Source organism: Talpa europaea, assembly GCF_964194135.1.
Source record: "Talpa europaea genome assembly, chromosome: 5".
Lineage (NCBI taxonomy): Eukaryota > Metazoa > Chordata > Mammalia > Eulipotyphla > Talpidae > Talpa > Talpa europaea.
In genome coordinates this window covers 107,089,554-107,116,102 of record NC_140071.1, presented here as the reverse complement: position 1 = coordinate 107,116,102, position 26,549 = coordinate 107,089,554, and the positions used below count along the sequence as shown (strand labels likewise).

Sequence of the window (26,549 nt, the reverse complement as noted above, 5' to 3'; positions counted from 1 at the left end):
ATCCCTGTGCAGAATAATTAAACTGAGATTGGTTTGAATTCTTTTATAATTATCCCTCTCACCATGCAGTTGGGCTTGAGAAGTTAATTACAACCATTTTCATGCCTATAATGCAGAAATGATCTCTCTGTTACATACAGATTTGACAAGTCTTTAGGAGGATGTTAGATGATGGTGCTTGGCTATATATATCTCCTCCTCTTGACAGTAACTGAATGTCTATGAAGCAAGTGAATGTTTTAGAAAGTATTTCAATAATTTCTACATGAACACAGAGGAGGAACAGATGAAACTTTTCAAAGACTAGAGTTTCACAGCAAAGATGCTTAACATAAGCCTAGAAGTCATTGCAAATTGTCAGTGTTGTTAGTGAATGTATAGCAATTTGCTGTTTTGAAATAGCTATATTTGGTCTACTTCAAAATGCAGGAAATTTTATTTTAACAACTTTCTTCATCCTGTAAAATTTCATTAAAATGTACTGTAAGAACATCTAGTTTAAGAAGTGATCTCAAAATCCCCAAAATTCTCTGACATTTCTATTACAACTATATAGATGACAAATGGCTAAATAGGACTTACAATTATAAAGCTGCATTGTTTTCAGGATTGAAAAAAATAAGAATTTTAATATATTTTTCCTTAAAAGGACTGCCACTTAATAATATGTTTAAAATGCATTATATTTGAACAATGATTTTGGATATTGACAATTGTTTTTATTTAGAATACTGCATTTCTATGTAAGAACTTATACAATTTATATGAATTGGAAATCAAGCCCAATGGATAAATTGAGACTATTGCTTAGCAATTTATATAGTTTAAAATGATAATATCATTACTGTAAGGTTAGCCATTTTTGAAAGTTCTCTTCCAAACCTCTAGAAATTTCATTTCCATTATCATACCCCCACGACTATGCAAACTTTTTGTAATTAGTGTTTTTGCTTTACTCACTTTATTCCACTTAAGCTTTGGGAAGTCTACTTAATTTACAATTTTTAAATATATCAGAATTCTCCTCATATATGAATGGCACATCAGCATGTTGCTCATGGGGAAAATTCAGCTATCTACCAGCATCCAGGAAAGAAAATTTCAGCGTTTCAATTTTTTTTTTTTTTGTCCAGACCTATGGTTAATTAAAGTGCTCATGATGCAAATTTAATTTTGTCATAAGTGAATATAAGCAAGTGGGCAATCACTACTCAAAATATAATATTCACATATTTTTGAGGATTGTATTTAGGCCACACATTAACTCTATTTTAGACAATCAATATAACTCCATTTCATTCAAAATCACTTTTCTGAATACCTGAATAATATCTCAGAGTCACAAAGATCTTTTAAGTATACCACATTTAAAACAAAACAAAACTGTGATGATCAGCTCTTGCAGTCATTTTGAATCCAGCTCCATGACTGTAGAACTTGGAAAGACCGCCAGCAACCTGGCCAACAACTCCACCACATGGGAGGACATGAACCAGAACAGCAACAAAGAGGAATTTCAGAGGGCCAAAGATCAATGTGAGCAGGAATCAGTAGGATGGCGGCCTGCCCAATTAAAACCAATCTAGTAGTCCTCCCTGGTGGCTCAGACGGTTGAGCGCCGCACTGTGAAACTGTCCATAGCTTCTGCAGAGCTGGTTCCATCCCTGCTGGCTGGCGAGAATCCCACATGGCGAAGGACACCTCTCCAGTCTCAACTGCTGCTCCCCTCAGCAGTGTATTTCATCAGTCTGCGTGTTCTGTTCCCCGCTCTGTCTCTGGTGAATCCTCTCACCCTCCCATGCATCTGGCCTGCAACCCCAGTTCTTGAATAAAAATAAATAAATTATTAAAAAACAACCTAGTCACTGAAGACTGAAAATATTTGGATTTGTGGTTTTTTGAAGAAGCTGCTTCTCTTGATAAAGTTTTGGAATGCAAAGAACGCAAGCTGGATGGCAAATTGATAGACACCAAAATGGTCAAAGCTTTAAAAAGGAAGGAACCTCCCAAGAAGGTTTATGTGGTGGATTAAACCCAAGTATTACTCAAGAGAAAATTATTACATGTTGCCCAGAGGAAATAGGAACAAGTTAGATTTTCAACCCTCCCTCAACAATGTGTCCCCCGATTCATAATAGAGACCAGGCAAGGGACCTGGACTGGGGTGTATATCGGGTGGGTTTATTTTGCCTCCTCCATCTATAAAGTCATTGCAAAGAACACAGTCTGTGGTAAGCCTGAGGACACCTTCCCCTAGAAGTTTAAAGATTCAAAACTTTCTTTTTATTTTGAGATATTTTATTTTTTCTTCCAAGCTGGTGGTGCTTTAACAATACAAAACTCCTTAAACAGCTGAAGGCTTTCTGTGAATCATACTCAGGTTCTCTGCATCAAAATAAAGTTGTGCATACAACTGACTTGAAGGCATACCCAAAACTGTCAGATAAATTACTGGGGATCAAAACCCCAAGATTCTTGGAACTTTGGCTTGGAAAAGAATCTGTAGGAGCCATTGCCTGAAATATTTCTGATAGGTTAACAAGGAGATTTATAGCTCCACCACAGATATAATCTTTACCTTCAATTTCATTGTTGCCCTGAGGTGTTTTCTTACATTGAGCACATTTGTCCAGCTACAGAGGTTGAAAGGAGAAATAGTTGAATTTTCCAACCAAGCAAGCTTCTATAGACATATTTCCTCTAAATTTTTCTTGAAACTTAAACATTCCCTCGATACATTTTCTTTTCCTAAATTTTGTCACAGACACTTCAAAGAGGAATTAGCCGCTTTCTGTACTCTATCTGGAATTTTTCATAGTAATTTTTATAAGTTCATTGGATATATCTTTTAATTTTTCCTATTACCATAGGCAACCATATTGCTGAGTATCCCATCCCTTTGTTACATGTGTCAACCTGTCTCAGGGTTAATAATCTTTTCCCTGACTTTAATCCTCGGGGACAGTGTCCATGCTATTTTCAGGCCTTTCCCACCTTCTAATCTAGAACAAATATCAAGTATTTTAGATTTGGTAAAATTTTTAAGAGGAGTCATAATTTATTAACATGGCATTAGGTAACAGAAACACCACTTTATCCGATGACATTCATTTGTACCTTTTATTGAGCAGTCAATCACTGCACTAATTTAAAATACTTGACTATGAACTGAATTTCTGTATAGATGATTTTCTTATTTTCTGAAAAGTTTCTGTTTATGCTATAGTATTAAATTTTTCAAATAAAAATTAATAACTTTTTCTACATGTAAAACTTTCCCATTACTTACCTCAAAAATTATACTGGTATTTTGATGAGCTGCATTGAATTTCTATCTAAATTGAATGATAGGTTAAATAGCACATTTGAATTATGAAATACATTTGTACTTCCCCTCAAGAACAAGATATGAATTTCTATGTATTTGGACCATTCTTTCATGAGGTGGGATATGTAATCTCTGTATTTCTTCTTTTCTGTAGGGAAACTAAGTGTTTTCCCAAAATGACTTTCTTCTTTTTTTCTTTAAGCACAAATGAATTTTATGCATTTTTACATTTTGCCACATTTTTTTTCTTATTTGATTTATTTATATGCATCTTTTATATTGAATCTTACTTGCATATTTTCAAAATGAAATATTCACACTATAACTAAGTCTAGTGTATCTGTTTGTCATTATAACATTTTTACTCAAAGGAAAAGGGTTTTTCAATATATAAAGTTGAATAAATTGATATAATATATTAAAATCACATCCAGAATCCTTTTGATTTCTATATAATTCATCATTTTAATTTTCTATCTTCTTTCTTCTAGAGATTATGGGATATTTCTCAATTTTAAGTTACTCACTTGGATTGCTATATATCCTTCTAGATCCCCTCTTGCTGTGCTCTGGATGATGTTGACCACAAAAGAAATTTTTTTTAAAGATTTATTTATTCATGCATACAAGAACTGGGGTACAGGCCAGATGTGCAGAAGGGTGAGAGGATTCATCAGAGACAGAGCAGGGAACAGAATAAGCAGACTGACTGAAATACACTGCTAAGGGGAGCAGCAGGTTAGACAGGAGAGGTCTGCCACACCATGTGGGTATCTTCCCAGCAGGCCAGGAATCAAACCCACGCTGCAGAGTCTGTGCACAGCTTCACAGCATTGTGCTCAACTGCCTGTGCCACCAGGAAAATATTTTGGATGTTGATATATGGCCATGAAACCTATACTCACAGACAGCTCATGTTTGTTTTAAGGTTCAAATGTTATTGTTTTGAATTCTTAATTAAAAATGAGAGGCCATGAGTTTTTGTTTGAGGGGCTTAATACCTCAATTTTAATTAACACTATGCCTACCTGGTCAAATTCCTCTTTCTCTCTCAATTGATTCATCTTATTCTATCTTAGAAGGAAGTGTCAAGTCAGTACATAGTTTCTACTCATTTGGTTGTCACCTTGCAAGAGCATCTATACATCTCTTATTTTCGATATAAAACATTACTGATAACTACTGGCATAGGATAGCAAGGCAACATTTTTTTAATTCTTTATCATTTTTGATTACTTTGTCAAAGCTCACAAAAGCCAAAGACATATTCAATTATTCTGAAGTTATATTCATAATTACATCGTTTCTAAAATCTTATAATTTTACTATTGTTATATAAATGTTGAATCTCTGTTATAACCTGATTTAAAGCCTTGTTAATTATCAATCTACATGTAGTTATAAGTGCATGGGCACAATATAATATTTAGATTATATTTATTTACTAATATAATATTTAGATTATATTTATTTACTATATATCAATTTACCTAGATAATTATGTTGGCTTAAAAGTTGCTTTTATCAGAGCCCTCTGTCTGGTACCACAGAACCATCTAGATGAAGTGAAATGTAATGTTGAAATATGTCATGAACACAACTTTAGTATAAATATAAATTACTGCAATCTCTTTATATTTATTTGTTCTTTCTGACAAAATTTGTGTTTTCTAAAAAATTATGTCACAAAATAACCTAAAATAATTAGAAATATACTCTGGGTGTCCACTATTTGGGGTATTAGCAAACCCTCAAAATAGGAATGAAATATGTTGCAATGAGATCTCAAAATTGCAAGTTACAGAGTAACTAATCTTTGAATTACTTGATAATATCAAGTATAATTATCAAGTAATTTGCAGGAACATGTAATTCCCTTGTAATTATAGAGCTATTACAGATGCCCCACAAAATAGGATGCTGGTACAGCCTTACCAATCTGGAATCATTGCCTTCTTTCAACATTCATTGACCGAGATATTCATGAATGAAACATCTGACTTCTAAGTGAAAAGCTCCAGATGCATTATATACAATAGCCATTCTTTCAATCAAAATATGGTTTATTCTTATCATATGTAAAAAGAGATCCCTCCCACCATTGACTATAAAAACATTCTGAATTGCTATTCTGCATGTGTAATTATTACATGAAAATGGCACAAATACAGAAAAGTGGTTTACAATCTTATATTTAGTCTACCTTTCTGAAATGATCTCTGATTTGTGTACACTCAAAATTCTCTCTTGTCAAAGAATATTTGGAACTGAGAAACCAAGTATATTTGGGTAAAAATCTACAAATAAACTAATATAAATAAAATAAGAGCTTTTAATAGAAATAGTAACAATGTAACAAGAAATAAAATGGAAAATTGTAGTATTTTAAAATTTAAAAGAAAATTAGACATTGATTTTTATCTCTGCTGCCTATTGGCTGAGTGTGTAGCATATTGGAGTCCTTGGCATTGTATGAAAGGAAGAACACTAGCTCCTGATTTCACATGGCCCTGTGCTTCAGTCTTCCTTTAAGCATCTGGACATTTAAACTAAAGGACTGTTTTTTCATGAGTCTGGAAGCCACCAGCACTTTCCAAAACTACTATAATATTCTCATTGCTCTGATTCTCAGTGCTTTTTTCTTTGACCAATAAGGACTTTCTTAATATTTTTGTGATCTCAGCTGTTTATTTCAAAAGTGATTCAGGTATTGAATCTGCCAGATTGCTCCTCTACATTTAAAGGTGCAACATACCAAAACAAGTACATGGATTATGATTTAAAAAAAAAAATTCTCAAGCCCAACTGAACCTATAATCACAAATTAACTACACTTTTTGGAAACCTTACTCAGATATTCATTTTGACACTACCATCAGACAACCAATAAAATTGTCTTTCTTGTTTATTGCCCATAATCAAATTTCATGTCAGAAACTCTGCTTGAATTTTGAAGAACTGTTAATAAACAAAGGCAAAAAAAAAAAAAAAAGAAACTGAGGAGCAGTGATTTGCTTAGTAATATAGATCAGTAGCACTACTAATTATATATGGCCTTCTTATTTCCACTCCATTTTCTTTTTCTTTTCTTTTTTTTTTAAGATTTATATATTTATACAAGAACCGGGGTATAGGCCAGATGCGTGGGAGTGTGAGAAGATCCACCAGAGAAGAGCAGAGGGGATCCACCAGAAACACAACACACAACAGGCAGACTGATGAAATACACTGCTGAGGGGAGCAGCAGGTGAGACAGGAGAGGTCTGCTGTGCCAGGTGGGACACTCGCCAGTCAGGCCTGGATCGAACTGGTGCTGCAGAGGCTGCGGACAGCTTCACAGCGCTGCGCTTAATCGCCTGTGCCACCAGGGGAGGATCCACTACTCTTTCTTTCAAACATATCAAGCTACTTCTACTCATCAACTTTATTTTAAGCTAGGATTTATTTTATTTAAAATTAATTTTAATGTTATTTATACCTATTGATAAGAGAAATAGACTTGTAATAGGACAGAAACATACTAGAATATCTGAGCTAGTCCCAGATAAAATGTTGTTTAACCATATACTATCTTTTTTAATTTGTCATGTTTTTAAAATTAACTTTAGATAGGAAAGTGTCAGAATTTAATTATTTACTTTTTCCACCTTCAGAAAGACTAAGACTATACATAACCCATATAAAAAATTGCAAGATACTATCCTAATTCTTTACTTTTAGGAAAATATACAGTAAATTTATGAAAATGATGGAAATATAAAAGAAGTTAAAAGTGTTGAACTGTAGAATGTTAAGTATTTAACATCCCCCCAATATTTTATACTATGGTTTCTATTCAATTGAACTAAAATAGCAAATTATATTTATATAATTTATGGTATTTGAAAATTGTTGTTTAAAATGAACATAAAGATTCTTAATATCTTATTTAAGTTTTAACAGAGTTAATACATTCTCACAGAATTTGATATAATAGTATTGACACATTTTTCAAATTATCAGCCTAATGAAGTGAAGGGTGTTCGTTGTATAAGAACTATCTCTAGTTCTGAAACTAAGCACATATGTGAATTTTGAGAAGCTATTTAACCGAGTCTTTCAGTTCTGCAGAACAACTCACAAGTCCACCCCATACACTTGAAAAATGACAAAATTGTACTAAATGACCCATAAGGTCCCAAGTCTAATGTGCTATGATTTTAATGCATGTGCATGTAATACATTTCTACACAGTTTAGATACATTGGTATTCAGTGTGTTACAAGCTTCCCAATTCTTATTTATAAGACTTAGATTCAGGGTAATGTACTGTGGCAGAAAATACATAATAAATACATGAATGAATAATGCAGAGTCCTTGATCCTTAACCCTTGCCAACATCTCATTAATTGAATGGCTAATTTTGAAGTGAGCAACAAATGCAGTATCTGGTTCATTCAATTTAACTTTTAAATGAAGAGTCTCCTACTGAGAATTTAAAATAAAACAATTTATTATCTGAAACAAAGCATTATGTCCACAACTTTCAAATTTTACCCTTTTATTTTATACTAATAGCTCCCTTTAGGAGAATTTTCAAACCATATTTATGTACCAATCCAACAACTTACTACCTATTCCCACTTAACACATGCACAACACACACACACACACACACACAAGCACACAAAGAGAATGTTCTTTACTGAAGCACTTAAATATCCTTCCAATGGAGTAAACTCAGAAACTGGTTTGTTAAGAAACATGCACTTTCTTTGAATTAAGAAAAAGTTTAATCAATAAAAAGCTCTGACTTAACCTTAATATTGGGTATTTACAGATCATGCAGTTGATTTTCTTGCTTCAGGCTGACTATGAAATTTAAATTCTTAGCTGAGTCTCATGAGTTATGGCTTCACCCTTTACTTCTAACTCTGTTTCACTGACTCATATAATTTATTAAAAACAATATAAATTCATAAAGAAAGTATTTGTGGATCCCAACACAATACTCAATGTTTCTGGCTAAATGTCAGTTTTCTTAATGTATTAGCATTAGAGGTCAAAGAGTAACTATTTACTTTGATTTCCTTAAAAAAATATTAATCCAGGAAAATAATCAATGGAGAGTTTCCCTGACAATAACTTAAAAGGATAACTTTTCCCCTTTTAAAATTTTGTTGCTTTTTATTAATTATTTGCTGAATTTTTATATGTGCCTAATTAAAGTTCCTTATCAGGTAATATATTGTAACTTCTGATATTATATGGCTTATCTGCTCATTCTCTCACTGATGCTTATTAAAAATATTTTTATTTTAAAACTGGTATAGGTTTTCAGAAAAGAATTTACAAAGATAAAACAACAAATTCAAATGTGCCCTGAGCCCAGTTTTTCCTAATATTATCAGATATTAATCAAACAATTAGCACTTTGTTATTAACTAACATCTATACTTTATCCAAATTTCCCAGTTTTTACCTAGTCTTTTTTTTTTTTTGCTTGTTTAAGGATACCATTGTTTGCAGATACCATATCTCAAAGCCACAGCTGTTCTTATATGAGACAGTCCCTTACATTATTCTTGTTTTTGTTGATCTTCAGTTTTGAGTACTAGTCAAGAATTTTGTAGACTATTTATCAATTACAATTTGTCTGAGGGTTTTTGCATGATATATTTGGTTATAGATTTTTTTGAAGAGTGACCTCAAGGAAAAAATGACATATACATCACATCATAGGCTGGGCAGCAATCAACATGACTAGTCATCGATGATGTTCAACCTCATTAGCTGCTTGAAGTTGTATTTGTCTAGTTTCCCAATATAAAGTTATTTCCCCCTCTGTCACATACTGTACTCATTGGAATTAAATCATTATATGCAGCTTGCACTCAATGATGGTAAATTATTATTTATTTACTTATTATTTATTATTGAGGCAAAATTGGTTTTCAACACTGTATATGATAAGGAGATAAAAGATCACAAAATTTTCAGATTTATGTTACTATATCATAACTACCACCAAAGCACCCACATTTCTTCATTCTCTATTGAGCCCCATACACACCCTGCACACAACCTTCCACCTCTTCCTCCAGTAACCTGAACTCTATAGTGACACTTTTAGCATTTGTTACTGGTTTGGGTCTATCTGAACCTTCGTTTTGTTTCTCTGGAGATCACATATGAGTGAAACCATGCAGTACTTGTCTTTCTCCTTCTAACTTATTTCAGTGAACAATATCCCTCCAATATCATTCATGTTGTTGCATATGGCAAGACTTCATCTTTTTCTACTTTAAGTGGTATACCACTGTGGATATATACTACATCTTCCTAATACACTCATCTGTAATTGGGCACTTAAGTTGTTTGCATAACTTGGTTATTGTACATAGTGCTACAATGAATATAAGAGTGCATAAATACCTTCTTAAAATATTTTTACACCCTTCAGTTAGAGACCTAGGTGTGGAATTGTTAGGTTGTGTGGCAGAGATATATATATATATTTAATTTTTAGAAACCTCCACAATATTGTCAATAAAGGGTTGGAATAACCTACATTCTCAGAAACAGCATAAAGTCTTTTTTCTCCACATCTATAGTATTGGAAGTTGGAAGAAATGTGTTTGTGTGTCTGTGTGTCTGTGTGCATGTGTGTGTGCACGTGTATGTATTTTGTGTGTTTCCTGATTCATTTTAATCATATACAAACTTGATTTAGTTGTTCTTTCAGGTACATATGCTTTTCATCAGATTTCCTTTATCAGCAGTTCATTTATTACACTGTGGTTATACACACACACACACACACATGCCTATTTCCCTCTGTAAGCTGCAAGCCCTTTGAAGGGCACAACTTGCTAATTATCTTTGTATCTTCCATGTGTACCAGACTATCAACCAGACTATCATTCATAAAAGGGAACTAGATATATATTGAAAGAAAGTGTGAATGAATTAATACATTAATAATTTCTGATTATATTTGTGTCATTCTTTCTCAAAACAAAATAAAATTATATTGTGAAGTTTAAAATGTCATCTGTATGAAACATGTAAAAGCAACTCATTTCTAAATAATGTAGTGAATAATGAAGGTTGTGTAGTGAACACTTAAATATAAAATTTAAGTGTTTCTCTAATAACTTAATTTTCATATAATTTGAATGTTATCGTCTCCCTGCTCTTACAGGATAAATGAAAGATAGATAGTAGATAGATGAGAGAGAGAGATGAAGATATTTGGGAAAATTTAAAAGTACATTGTTTCATAGCTCCACCTATTGCCACATTCATATTCTGATCTCATTTTCCCATTTTTACCAAGAAAATGAATTGTTGTAGTAGAGACAGTCAATGAGCTGTTCAGGAAGACATATTATTAATTTTCTTAAATGAAGTTGCTAAAACTAATAAGATCAATCATTTTATATACAGTAACTTTATGTTTTCTACAAGTCATTAAAAATGTATCAAGAAAGAAAAATGGAATGAGCTCAATTAATAAAACAAACACTGTTAAGAACAAAATACTGAATAATAATAAATTTTATCTGCTTTACACATAAGATATTGTCACATTTGGGCTCTACAGAAGTAAATGCAGAGTAGGAATGTGATATGTAAAAAAATTTAAAGGATTCGAATCCTGTGAAATAGTTAATTACTAAAACAAAACAGATAAAAATGAAAAAGTAAAATGAACAAAATAATTTAAATTACCATGAAAAAATTAAACTTAATCCATTTAATTAATTCCATGCTGTCCATGTCCTTTTTGAAAGCTTCTCACTTTGAAACTTAATATCCAAGTATTTTCGTGAAACTCTAGTTTACCTCAGTGTTAGATATAAATTAGTTAACAAAATATATATATAAATAAATAATAAACATTTATTACTTTAGAAATGCATCTTTTAAATCTCTTGTTAACTATTTAGTAACATAAATTCAGCCATTATAATTAATGATCATTTAATTGAGATAATTTATGAATTATACAACTCTTTATATTTATTTGCTTGTACATTTATCAAGAAGTAAATTGTTTTATGTAGAAAACAACCAATTTGTGTGTGTTTAAATATATTTGTGTGTGTATATATATATATATGTATGTATACATATATACAATTCAAACAAAACCACAAAACTCTGAGGAACACCACACTTTTTTCTGGTAACATAATTAAACTTTTTAGTGTAACAGAAGCTCCAACTATTCAATTATGTTCACAGATAATTTACTTCTCACATTGTGTCAGTGTTTTTACTTTAGGACCTGAGGGCTGTGACTAATTCTTGTTAATACATAAGAAGTAGCACACAAGAGACACCTTTAAACTCATCTTTGCATAAGTTATATTTTAGTAGGCTTGATTCCTTACATTTTGTCTTTCTCTTCCTGAAATCATGTCTTTCTTTGCTCTTGGGTTATTTCCAACTGTGTTCTGCAGCTGTTGGTTCAATTCACAATAAACAATTGATTACACAGATCATAGAACAAGTTAATCAGTCTGGGACTTGGTAATGAAAAATAAAGCTCCAGCAAGTTAATATATCAGTCTTAAGTAGAGAAGATATCTGAAACTAATTAAACATTGGTCCCAGTGACAGTGATTTAAGCTCTACTCCTGAAACCTTTCTACTCCCTATAACCACAGTTCTTATATAGGTAGTGTCAAATTACACTTTCATCTTTTGAAGCTGTATAATTGAGCTCTATGAAATAAATACTACCTTATAAAAGTGACCTTGAAATCAAGGTCCATAAGTCCATAGTATATAAGGACCACTTTACTTTTTCTTGGGGTAGCTAATCAGTTTACTTAGTTATTGTGATGAGGAAAACAGAACTTTATAGAAATCTCAAATAGATTTAGATTTCTGTAATACTGGCACTTCCAGGAAAGTGAGGAGGTAAATATTTAACTTTCCCTATAATGAAGGTAGATAATAAAAAAAGTGTATGGAAATTTACATTGGTCTGCCACAGGCAGAATTATTTTTATCATAAATTATTTGTTTAACCTAAACCCAACTTAAAAACTTTATAAATACAGGGTCTCCCCTGGTGGTGCAGGCTGTTGAGCACAGTGCTGTGACGCTGTCAGCAGCCTCTGCATTGCCAGTTAGATCCCCGCTGCCAGCAGGCAAGGGTCTCACATGGCACTGCAGACTTCTCCTGTCTGCCCGCTGCTCCCCTCAGCAGTGTATTTCATCAGTCTGCCTGTTCTGTTCCCTGCTCTGTCTCTGGTGAATCTTCTCAACCTCCCATGCATCTGGCCTGTACCCTGGTTCTTGTATAAATAAATAAATAAATAAAGCTTTAAAAAAAATCTTTATAAATACAAACAATCCAAAGTAATAAATTCAGCTGAAACTAAACCTTGAAGCCAAGTCATGGAAAACCTTTAATGTTTTATCTCTGTTCTAATCTGATTTTATTTCATTCTTCATGTATTTTTATACTTCCTCTTACTTGGAAGCCCAAATATTGACCAATTTATAATTTTCAAGGTGCTTGAAAATTGTTAATATCTCAATGCAAATATTAAATGCTGAAGAAATATAATCTGATAAGTCCAATTATGAGTCAAAATTTAAACCTGGTCATTCAAATATGACTAGGGTCAAAAATATATGCTAACATGTTGTGGGGGCTAGGAACCTATTGGATTTGTGGGTTTTTTCCCTGTGTTGATGTTTACTAGCAATAATTAAGCATTTCCCTAATGTCTTCTCTAAATCCAGAATCACTTAAGATACCAATCAAAAACATCAAAGAGAAAGTTATCAAAATAGTGGTATTAAAATCAATAAATTAATGCTACCAAAGACTAATTGGATACTGTGGATTATATATAAGCCACAGTCAGCTATTGCCATTCTTTCCTTACAAGAAAAAAATAGCAGTAGCTGACTGAATCTTGGGAAATCTAACAAGTGGATATTTTTCATTTGCAGAAAAGATGTCTTCAATATAGAATCATATCTTTAGAGTTCCATTACTCTGTTAGAGAAAGAAAAATAAATTTTCAGATTTACCTCTAGAAAGGGGACAGAATGTAGGCTATGAAAGTCATAGATGGAAATATAGAGTAGAGCTACTAGTTATCAGACAGAAACAAGCAGAGAGAGTTCAGATAGAATCAAAACAAGACAGAGAAGGAGAAAAGGAGAGAAAAAGAGATGAGAGGGAGAGATTTTCTAAATCTTAATCACACAAGCCATTTTGTTTTCTTTGGAATGGTGTAAAGACATCATAAAAAATCATGAGGTATATTCATCATAAGATAAGTACTGCACCAGAGAAAACTAAATTTACCCAGAGAAGTTTTCCTTAAAACAAGTAAGATAAAATTAAACAAGTTGAAGTTTAGTTAGTGAGTTTGGCAAGAATCTTTGTGAGCCTAAGCAGGAAGGATGAACAGAGTGAGTGGTGGGTTTCAATAGTGGTGTTGAAGGGAAGACAACTATTTTTGTAAACTCAGGATGCCATGTCAAGATATTCCTTTACTGGCAAGTTCAGTGTTCATTGTCCCATTGAAATGATAGAACTGTGACTAATATGTTGGGAAAAGGACATTTGGGGGTGTGTGACTAAAATAATACAGGTATACAGTTAAGAAATTGTGATAACAATGACACCACAAGTGAAAGTTAAATTTTACAATGAAGAAGAAATTTTAAAACAAACCCAAATTATATTAATCTTTCAGATCTGAAACAAAAAAAGTTCATATACCACTATGAAGACCTCCAGAGAATATCTTCAAAATGAATTCCCTAATATTAACTATTTCCTTATTACTAAAGGGATTTGTCAGATTTTATATTGTCATTTAGGACTTCTAGGTTTTAGCAATTATATATAATACATAACCAGATATTTTAGGAAACTTGAACTTTAGGACAGTGGAGGTAATTTAAGAATAGAAAAAAAGAGGGGAATCATCTTTTTCTTAAAATCATTTGTACAAAAACAAATGAATATCTATTAGAATGAGAATCAGGATCAGTAGTGACACATTCATCTGGTGACTGTCAATCTGCATTAAGAATGTCTCCAATATAATTTGTTATCTTGAATCTTGATTCAGCACTTATATGTGGTCCTGATCCTAAATCAATTCTGCTTTAGAAAAATTGATTTGGGTTTGCTTTTATAAAAAAAAAAAAGAAACATGAGATTAGTTTCAGTGAATAATCCTGCTTTTCTACATGTCATTCTGGGCTCAATGCAGGTCACTTATTATAACCATGCCAACTCTTAGAGAAGTCAATTTTTAATTTTTAAGGATTTACAGTAATTAAAGTTAAAAATGAGCTTTTTTTAAAAAAAATATTTGTTTGATTGTTACCTAATGACAGCATAAAATTAGCTATGAAATTCCTCAGGCAAAGATTGGATTCATTTAATTTTTTTCTTAATTTTGATCTTCAGTGTACAAATTCCTCACTAAGGATTACAACTGAAGAAATGCAAATTTATCTGGAAGCCAAATAAAGTGTTTTAAATCTTACCACCCACTAGGGGCCTCCCTGGTGGTACAGCGCTTGAGTGCTCGGTTGCGAAGCTACCCTCAGCCTCTGCAGCGCTGGTTCAATCCCCGGCTGCTCCCCGGCCACCGGAGGAGGGTCCCACATGGCACGCAGACCTCTCCTGCCGCCCGCTGCTCCCCTCAGCAGTGTACTTCTGTCCTTCTGCCTGCTCTGCTCCCTGCTCTGGCTCTGGTGAATTCTCTCGCCCTTCGGCGCTTCTGACTGTACCCAGTGCTTGTATAAATAAAAATAAATCTTTAAAAAAAAAATCTTACTACCCTCTAAATATTTAAATAACACAATATGGAATTTAAAGGAAGTGATAGCTTGTTAAAATACAGCATATGTAAAAAAGGTGAATTACTTTAACATATACACATAATTCATAAAGTAATAAAAATGAATAAACACACTAATTGAAAATATTTTAAAAGGACTAAACAGAAAATTCACTGGACAAATAGCAATTACACCAAAAAGAAATATTGTTCTTTCTAAGAGTTAGGACCTGTATAAATCACTTAATCTGAATTACTCATCCAATCCTCAAAATAATCTATTATTACTAGTACTGCTATGTGAAATATCATTACTGGTATTATTTTCATAATTAATTAAAGTTTATAAAAATGGAAATTGGAAAACTTTTTTCATCATTACAAGGTAATTAAAAAAATACAACAATTTAAAAATAAGCTTTCTATCTTTTTTCACACATCCAATTGACAAAATGCATAAGTAGTACAAAACTCATTTTAAGGAAAAATGCTCATATGAGGAAAATATCTTTCATATTCATTATTTCTGGAAATGTATTCTGGAGCCATTCTGGAGCCAATTCAATAAATAGTAAAAGGTGGGCAGAATGAGAATATATAACACTTATAAAATATTCATCAAAGCAAGGGACTGTGTTTGGAGGCAAAAATACAGTACCCAAGAAAATGTTGAAGCTGAAATGTTTACATATTTTAATAAAGAAAATATGAGACTTAATGTACTCTCCACTTAAGCAGAATCTTTGCTGAGCTTACCACATATATCAATATCTACATAGAGAAAATTTTGCTGATTAAAATATCATTGTCTACAGAAAGGAGTCAATTACTTATCAAATGCAAGTTTGAGGAATATTGTTGCTAATTTATAAAGAAAATAATTAGGTCATATAACAAATTGATAATATAGCAAACTACAATAATATTTAGACATATTTGACAAAAATACATTTCGAAAGAAAAACCTGACAATTTTAGAGACATATATGACTTAGAAAATGATAAAAATTTCATGAGTGTATGCCAAAAATAATTATATTGTTCATAGTTTTGATGATCAAAAAGTAAATATGATGAATTAGAAATTTTGCTTTCATTCATATATAGAAATATGATATCATAATTTCTAAATAGCTTTTTAAATATATTTTGGATAGAAATATTTCTTAAGTACACCAGAATAATTACACAATCATTGATAACTGAAATAGTCATTTTTGAAATATAATTTTAATTACTTTTAATGATATTTTTATTATGATGAGTATCGGGGATAACATGTTTACTTGTATAACTTATCATTTTACCCAATAGCAGTAACATGCTACAGTAATCAGCCTGGAATGATGCCAAGTGCAGGCTGAAAGTATGCAATGACTTGAGGGATACACAATAAACATTTGTAAAATTCATAAATTCTGTGATAGTTTTTTTTTTGAAAATGTGTTTTAAAAAAATGTTCACATGTAACCAGTTATTTGATAGCACAGTTTATAATGTTTATTCTTGGTGGTGGGTGTGGTATGGTAACTGCCAGATGAAGACGTGTGAACCTCTATGTTATATATGGTGCTGTAAACCAATATTAATTTCAATTAAAAAAATTAAAAGATAGGGCCTTCCCGGTGGCGCAGCGGTTGAGCACTGGGTTGCGAAGCTGCCCGCGGCCTCTGCAGCACTGGTTCGACCCCCAGCTGCTCCTCGGCCACCGGAGGAGGGTCCCACATGCCGCCCGCTGCTCCCCTCAGCAGTGTACTTCGTTCCTTCTGCCTGCTCTGCTCCCCGCTCTGGCTCTGGTGAATTCTCTCACCCTCCCGCGCTTCTGACTGTACCCAGTGCATGTATAAACAAAACAAACAAATAAATAAAACATGCCTCTATTAAAAAAATTAAAAGATAATAAAAATAGTTTATTTTTTTTGAATGACCCTCTTATAGGAGAGTGATAAAGTTCATTGACCAAAGAAAGCAATTATTTACGTATATAAATTATAATAAATTATCCCAGAACTAGATTGAAATGTATGTTATACCACAATACATTTTGCCTACACTATCCTTAATTTAACTCATATAACTCTGTTGAAAGCAGAACATGTGTGACCCATTCTCTTTTACAGAAAAGGAAACTGAGATGTAGTTTAAAAAACTTGGTCAATATCAGACGTGAGTTGGATTTTAGCTTAGGTATCTTCTCCAAATTCACTGACAATGTCTTTGCAACATATATTTTTTTATTGTTCTCTAACAGTTAAAGAGGAAAAGTTTTCAAAATCTATTACCCAAGTTACAGTTTTTGAACTTGTGATTGATGGTTTCATCACATAAGCAGTAATTTCCCTTTAAAACATGCATAGATAATTACAATTAAGATTCTCCTTCTGGTCTCTTGAAATTTCCTAGGTGTTTCCTTTTATTGGTATATTTATAGCTACTTCTAATATGCAACTATGTTGTTGGGATAGACATAAAAATTAATTAATAATGGGACAATTTTTGTTATCAAGTTGAAGTACTATCTTCAAATGCCTTATTATTTATTTTTCCAATTTTAGGGAAACTTGAACTACTCTGACAGGGTTAGTTGTATTATGGTATCTTGGACCGATCAGATAATCTTCAGTAGGGATTTAATAAAACCTAACATTCTTAGAATTGACTTTAAAATATCATTTCTCATATCACATATCCTCTTTGCCTTGTGTTGAATGACTTATGTATGAATTTATGATTTTTTACTTCATTTTCCTATTCTGGTAATAATCATTGCTTTATTTTTTCCTTTGTAAAATGTCTATTTTTTTCAGAATCCCATTGATTTTTCAAGTTTCTCTGCCATTGGTTTATGTTTAAAATCTGGGATTAGGGCCTCCCTAGTGGCACAGGGTTTAAAGATGGTGCTATTAAGCTATCTCTAGCCACTGAAGCAGGAGTTTGATTCCCCGCTGGCCAGGAAGCAACCCACATGACCCAGCAGACCTCTCCTGGCTCACCTGCTACTCTCCTCAGCAGTGTATTTCAGTAGATCTGCCTGTTTTGCTCCCCACTCTCTCTGGTGAATCCTCTCACCCCCACACCTCTGGTTTACACCCCAGTTCTTGTATGCATAAATAAATAAATCTTTAAAAATATGTTACTTTTAAAATAAAATCTGGGATTAGCATTTTTTTTTGGTAAACAAATATAATAATAAAGCCTTGTGGCACGTGTTTGTGAGATGTATAATATAAACCATGTAAATCATAAGGATTATGGTGTAAGTATACATTTCAATGAGAGCAGCAGAAATTTTTCATCAGTTGACATGCTCTCTGTTGATTTTATAAGAGTTACTTGTCAGTTATTGTTCTACATGCTTCACATAGAATATTTTAGTGTTCACAATAACCTGACAAGATAAGTGCTACTGTTCTGAATCTATAGGAAAAAAGTGGAAACAAAGGTTAAGTATATCAGAATCATTGCATTTCTAGTAAATTGCAAAGTTGTGATTCAATGCAAAATAATCTGATTCCTGACTTGATGAATCTCTTAATTCCTATTCTATAGGAATTCTAAATTGAAAACAATTATTTCTCTGTAAATTGTTTTCTATCAAAATTAGTACTCATTAACTTGGAGTCCAGTGTGATTACACATTTTTTATAGGTCACACTTGTGTCTCCTCATCACAAAATTATAAATAAATAAATTAATTAAATTGTATCTTTTCCTAACTGAAGCCTGCAATAATCAGAATGACCTTTTTTTTTTAAAAAAAAAAAGTACTGATAAATTTGCCTTTATGACATAATCTATCCAATCCCCAAAATGAAGATTTATTATCTCCATCTCTCTGAGCCTCTGAATAAGACTGCTATGAACATGCATACAAATGTTTCTTTATGGATCTCTGACATAAACTGTAACACTCACGAGTAGAATTGCTGAGACATTTCTCCTCAAATAAGAATATGTCATTTACTTTAAATATCAATATGTCTTGTGGACACCATGTGATGATATCCAAGTTTTCAACTTTCACCAACTGAATAGTTACAAATAAAGTGTCAGTCTTAACATCCATTTCCTGGTTGTAAAGAATTTGAGGATCTTTACACTTTATATAAAAGTGTTAAAATAAAAAATGATCTATTAAAGAAAAGGAAAATATTCTAGCATAATTGATAACTTAAACTCCACTTCTAAATATTTAAGTGATAGCCTTAGGTGTATAAATGTAATATCAGTTGTCAAAATTCTGCAAGTCCATCATTCTTAAGAAGTACTCACACAAGCACCACAGAAATATAGATCCTAGTTATCAGTGGAAAAAATATAACTATTATAATGAAGAAATTTAATTTCTTCCTCCTTTGTAGTTCAATAGTACAGGAGCATATATTCCATCCAAACTTAAGTTAGATAATATTTCTAACTTCTACTATGAAAAACAATTTATTTCCCAATAAATCTTTTCATTTTTGTTACTTGCAAAAAAGAAAATCCTAAGTGCTTTTCATCTTCATATAGAATTATTTCATGATTTATTAGAAAAAGGGAAATAATAAGGAAATTATGAACTGAAATAAAGTAAGTGCTTGTGAAACTTACTTAAATGTAAATGTAAATAAATTATAATGCTGGTACTATAAATTTCTTTTTTCTCCTTTACCAACTATTCTGCATTGATACTTACACACTCTACCCCCAATTTTATTTTTCAGCTCTTTGTCATAACTCCCATTCAATGCCATGAGTTTTAGCAATAGATGCATGAAGTAAAAGTAGCTTTCAATTCAGACTGAGTGTATAAATTCAATTCAGAGTGTATAAACAATTTAATTTTTCCTAAAGTATATTATGTTTACAAATTTATAGTACGTTCAGTGCTGTCTCAACCCACAGGGTAATGAATTCTTACTCTGTCAATTTTAGCTCCCAAGATGATTTCATCACTTTATATATCCTCCATATGCTGAATAACCCAAACTTTGTTATGTCCAGTCCCAATGAGTTACCAGACCTTCAGACTCATACAATCTCCTGCTAATTCCACATAAATACTTTCATGCATAACTAGCTTCTCAAACAAATATATATATATATATATATATATATATATATATGTGGAAGGTCTTGATTTCCTTCTTACAACTCTGAATAGCTCTCAGTCTTCAATAGTTCAGCATTTACTTTATCATCTTCAGTTTTCTGACCAAAAAACCCTTCAGGTCATCCTTGACTTTTCTCTTTCCCTTATCTACCTCATCCTGTCTTCAGGAACTTATTCTCTAGTTTTGGATAAAGTGAGGGAGCAGGAGTTACATAAATCTCAGGAAGAACAAATGTATAGGTCATTTTTTAATTGCTAACATTTAGTATAGTTCTTGTTACACCACACAAAAAAAAACAGACAATTGTTAAATGAATGGTTTATTTGATCAAGCAAACAAAATGGGAAAATATTTCTTTGCTCCATTTATTTATTTATTTATTTTAAAGATTTATTTATTTTTATGCAAGAACCGAGGTACAGGCCAGATGCGTGGGAGGGTGAGAAGATTCACCAGAGACAAAGCGGGAAAGAGAACAGACAGACTGACTGAAATACACTGCTGAGGGGAGCATGGGGCGTGACAGGAGAGGTCTGCTGCACCATGTGGGACCCTCCACAGCCGGCTGGGATCGAACCAGTGCTGCCGAGACAGTGGACAGCTTCACAGCGCGGCACTCAACTGCCTGAGCCCCCAGGGGAGGCCCTCTTTGCCCCATTTAAAGCTAAACCTTGAAGATTGTTTACTTAGTTCTTCTTGACTAAAACATATTCAAAAATATTTTTATTAATTTGGTGATTAAATTAGCTCTGATTTAAAACAAAACATGGGATTAGTTGCATTGTCTAAATATATCCTGGCTGCTTCATGACAAAAAATGTGTGTCATTGTTCTATTGCAGACCCAGACAGGATAATCTGCCATTAATATGTTACATGGTTTGTTTGTGCACATTTTTTTTCAATTGAGGTAATATTTGCTTACATTGCTGTTGGTATTTTGGAGGTATAACACTCCTCTCCCCCCTCAGATATGGTTGCATCCACCTCCAATGCAACCATTATGTTCAGTAGGTGCTTACTGAATAATTTAATGGAATAATGAATTTTTAAGCTTATTAAAATACTTTGTTCACAATTATATTTTTATTTAAATCATACTTTTATTTGTATAAGAAACCATAGCAAGTAGAATCATGGTATTACAGAACAGAAACAACCTTAATATTATTTAATTCAATCTCCTCACTTTAAGGAAGAGATAACAGAATTTTACAGACCTTGCTTTTTCTCAAGGTTTCATATTGAGTTATTGTCAGACAAGAAGAAATGTGAGGCCTCCTAATTTCTACACGAGTTCTTGCCAACGTTTTGCCAAACATTTTATTTTTCCCGAAAGTTAAAACAAAGATGTATGAATATTCAGGAATCTCTTTTGAATGTTTGAAAATAAAGATCAGTGATAACATGTCAACTGCAGTGGGATGATCTGTTTGAAGCTGCTAAGAGGTGCTAATTGTCTGAAATTATTATTGCCTGTATTCATTAGATTGAAAATGAATGAAGAAGATAAAAATGGATGTAAAATTGAGCATCTGGACAAGGAGAGCAATAAATGTTATGCAGCTGAAAATAAACGAGTGTTTCAATGACCAAACTGATTCACTTTTATAGTGTGTACTAAAAAATATAATGTCAACAATTAAAGAACATGGTCATAACCAATCTATAATAAAAGAGTTAAATGGTTAAATGGGAGAAGTTGTTAGAATATCAGAAGTAGTGCTAAGAATCTATCACTGTTGTTCATATCCTGAGCTATAGAAAGGGGAATAGAAAAAATTTAAAAAGAGAACAATAATGTACCCAAAATAGTACTCTTTCTGTCATCCTTTGCTTAGAAGTTAGTCCTTCCTGACCTCAACTTAATTTTTTCTTCACAAAACGATAATGCCAACATACATAACACAATACCACATATATGTAATACCATGTAAGAAAGCACAATAGTGTATGGTGGTGGAATATAGGTTAGTTTTGTTGGCATTTCAGGGCAGGGACAGGGGCACCCCAGAACCCCCAAACCTGTCTGCTCTAAATAGGTTCTGCCATTCACTGCAACAAGACAAAATATACTCTAGTGCACAAGACCATTAATTGAAAGTAACTTTAGTTTTTATTTATTTATTTTTAAAGATTTATTATTTATGCCTACAGGAGCTGGGGTGTAGGCCAGACGTGTGGAGATTCACCAGGAACAGATTGGGGAGTAGAACAGGTGGATCAACTGAAATATACTGCTGAGGGGAATAGCGGGAGAGACAGGAGAGGTCTGCTGTGCCTGAAAGGAACTTTAACACAATTAGTGCTCAACAAAGAAAAGGGGAAAAATAAAGTTTCTTAATAAAACACCCAACATTACACATCCCCTCGTGGGTAAACGTCCAGCTAAACAGGATTGGCCCAAAACAGTGCTACTGAAGCACGAAGCCTGCCTACTGGTGGGGACCCATAGAAAAAGAGCAGAAGGGACCCAACACATCTGAGACAGAAGGAGAAAAATCAAGATAAATGCTGCTATTGTTAAACTGCCCACGGGTCTCTCACCCACATCTGTTTTAACCAATCCCGGACCAAGAAACAAGAGCAGTTTCTTCACATAACTCTGCTCCTTGTGCCTCCTTCAGTTCTCCATCTGGCTCTCATCCTGCTTCCTTCCTCTCCATCTTCTTCTCCCTGCTCAGCTCCACCCTCCCTTGAGTGAGGCAGGAAAATGGAACCTCCTTTTTCCTGGGACCACCCTGTTACCCTGAGAGCACTATGGTGCTAGTACCTGGGGAGGGATTCCAAATATTACCTCAATTAAAAATAAATTTAAAAGAACACACAATAAAAAAGTTAACACCATAAAAAAGAAAGAAAAAATAAAATTAATAAAAACAAACGGAAGGACAAATTGTCAGTGTAATTGTACTTTGAAAACAATTTTCACCTGAACAATCAACCTTAAATGATGTGGAAATGCAACATAGATCTTCATGTATTCTTACTACCTACCTGCTTTATTTATTTATTTTTAAAGATTTATTTTATTGGGCTTCCCTGGTGGCATAAGGGGTTATGCACTATGAAGTTATTTACAGCCTCTGCAGCAAGAGTTCGATCCCTGGCTGGCGGGGAGCAACCCTCATGGCATAGCAGACCTCTCTGTCTCTCCCACTGCTCTCCTCAGCAGTGTATTTCAGTCAGTCTGCCTGTTCTGCTCCCCACTCTGTCTCTGGTGAATCCTGTTGTCCCCTGTACATCTGGCCTGCACCCCAGTTATTGCATGCATAAATAAATAAATCCTTAAAAAATGATTTATTTATTTATGTATACAAGGGCTGCAATGTAGGCCTCAGATGCGGGGCAGGGGAATGGTTTGGTGGTGACAGGATCCACCAGAGACAGAGTGGGGAGTAAAACAGGTGGACTGACTGAAATAAATTGCTGAGGGAGTAGCAAGCAAAACAGGAGAGGTCTGCTGCGTCATGTAGGTCACCTACCTGACTGGGGATCAAACTCGTGCTGCAGTGGCTGCTGATAGCTTCATAGTGCTGAGACTTAACTCCTTGCACCACCAGGGAGGCCCCTACCTACCTGCTTTAAATCTTGCTTAAATGTCACTGCATCACTCACTCCTGTTCTGACCACTCTATTTGGAATTGTGTTCATTCCTTCTTGAATTGAGATTCCCTGTGCTCTGTTCTTTTTCCCTGTTCCCATGCACCTATAAGTCGTATACACCACCTAATTCACTCATGCATTATGTTTATTGTACACTGTTCATTTTACCAAAATATCATCTCCACAAAGCTGAGCATTTTATCTTCTTTCTTCACTCTCTCCAAATGACACAGATCCTCTGATAACGACTACATAATGGCTTTGTTTCTGGTTTATGTAGGTTATCAATTTTATCCTTGGGAAAGTATACATTCATTAGATGAAATTGCTTCTTTCATTTGAAATACAAACGTATAGTAAGAAAACCTAAGAGTAAATAAAATGAAGAACACTATGTACATATATTTAAATTATTGCTCATTTGTCCCTGTAACTTTTAAACAAAGTCCCTGATTGAGGCACCAGATAGCACACTCCAGCGGTGTTGATCTCACTTCTGATGGACCTCTATTGCTGACTTCTTTCTAATTGACTCTCTGTACATGGGAACTTATTGCTAATGAAGTTATGGATTTCTAAAATGCATACATGTTTGTATTTTTGTTATTTACTCAAAGTAAGAAAATATAACTCTGAATTTTTCTAAATCATTTAAATTTTCCATTTGGCAGTAAAAGTAGAAAAGATCAAACCCTTTTAAATAAGTCCTAATTGACATTTATTTGCCAGTTAAAAGGGGTTATTAAAGGTTAAAATTAATTTCCCTAAACTATGGGGTTAGTAGCTATAAACAGTATCAATTGTTTTACTTGGGAGATTATAATGACATTTCAGTAAACACATTTTCTCTTATTAGAAGAAGGGGAAGGGAGGGTAGTATCAGTAGTAGCAGTTTTGGAGATCTGAAATGTAAGCATTTTAAACTACATGAAACTAAACTATTAAAATAGCCAAAATCCTTTGCAATATTTATTCCAAATATAGGGCAATGGTAGCTATATCAGGTATTATCCTTGTGATCATAAATTTCAGGTGACAAGATTTGATATATGCAAGGTTATATAAAAATATCTTGTTAAAATTAGGTTCTCTGAATAGAAAAAAAAATGATTTAATTGGTGAAATTAGTGATTTGAATTGGTTATGAGTCTTAATCAAAGAAATGTAAAAATGTATCCTTCGTATAATTAGTAATCTAACTTTCTAATTAATTATTATCTAATAAAAGTTTTAATCAGCAGATAGGTAAAGTTATGATGATTACAATTGCCTTTGCAAATAGATGACTCTAAAATGCTCGAAACTTCTTAACTCTTTTTAACTCCAATCTACTCTTATAAATTTAAAATATACATTTCTATAACCAACAACTATTTCTCAGGATTTTAAGTAAAACATATTCTCAGGCCATGTAAATATCCTACTCTAATTTCCCTTGTTTCAAGACTCTCGGTCTCCCGTGTCGTCAATGTAACCTAAAATAACGCCCTTTGACAATCAATAATCACTTCCTCTTGCTTCCTTCTTTGACTTTTTCTCCTGTACATTGTCTTTCCTTTGTTCCACAAGTTTCTGTGCAGCTAAATATAGATACTATTCATGAGATCTTCTTCAGAGCAGAACTTGGTCTTGGAAGAAATCATAGGCTATTTAACATTTGAATGTTCAGACACCATTTCTACAGTTTTGTTGCATCTGCCATTTCTGTAATTTGCTTGCACACTTACAATTTTAGCCTAGCAATTCTGCATTCCGTTTTCATCTTTTTTTTTTTTTTTTTGGTAAGTTGGAGAATCTTTTAATTTGTGATTCAATTGAGCTGGTTTTCCAGCTTCCAGGCTCATCAAATGAACACTCCTCACCCTGTGTTTCTTCTTACAAAGTGGGCGATGTCACATTAGTTATTTTCAGTGTTAGTAAATATGTCTGCTAATATTTAGGGGCTTGTGGTAACATATCATTTAACTTTGCATTAGGATGCTTCATTGTCTTATCTTTCCATCCTGTTGGGTATGTAAGGCAGATTCTTTTTCTTTCTTTTTCTCTCAATGCTTGTCCCTGTCTGCTCAGATTCTCTTTCTCTTTCTCTCTCTCTCTCTCTCTCTCTCTCTCTCTCTCTCTCTCTCTCTCTCTCTCTCTCCTTCCATCCCACTTCGCACCCCTTTGAAGATAGCCAACATGTTGCTGAAATAAATATAGTTGTACAGGTGCTCTTTTGAATAACTGTTTTTGTGTCTTTTGGGTAGATTCCTAGTAATGGAATTGCCAGATTGTATGGTAGCTCCATTTTTAGTAGATTGAGGAAACTCCAGACAGCTTTCCACAGTGGTTGGACCAGTTTGCACTCCCACCAGCAATGTAGGAGAGTTCCTTTTTCACCACATCCTCACCAACATTTGCTGTTGCTTGTTTTTTTTATTGCAGCACTATTTACAATAGGTAAAACCTGGAAACAACCCAAATGCCCAAAAACAGATGACTGGATCAAGAACATGTGGCATATATACATATATTCAGCAATTTAAAAAGATAAACTCATGCCATTCACAGCAACGTGGATGGAGCTAGAAGGAATTATGCTCAGTGAAATAAGCCAGAAGAAAAAAAAAATATCAGATGGTTTCACTTATAGCAGGAATATAGGGGAACCAAATAAGACATCAGTGTAAAAAAATAATAACAGTATAAAACACAACAAAGCAAAAA

The 26,549-nt window shown here is 33.2% G+C and overlaps 1 pseudogene across 1 annotated transcript in view; it reads left to right on the top strand.

Moving 5' to 3' along the window:
* The first annotated feature begins 1,424 nt into the window (after positions 1-1,424).
* LOC311170621 (ADP-ribosylation factor-like protein 1) overlaps positions 1,425-26,549 on the top strand; it is a 103,805-nt pseudogene continuing 78,680 nt past the window's right edge. The window contains exon 1 of the transcript in view: positions 1,425-1,536. The product of the transcript in view is annotated as an ADP-ribosylation factor-like protein 1 (transcript). The remainder of the gene's footprint in view (positions 1,537-26,549) is intronic.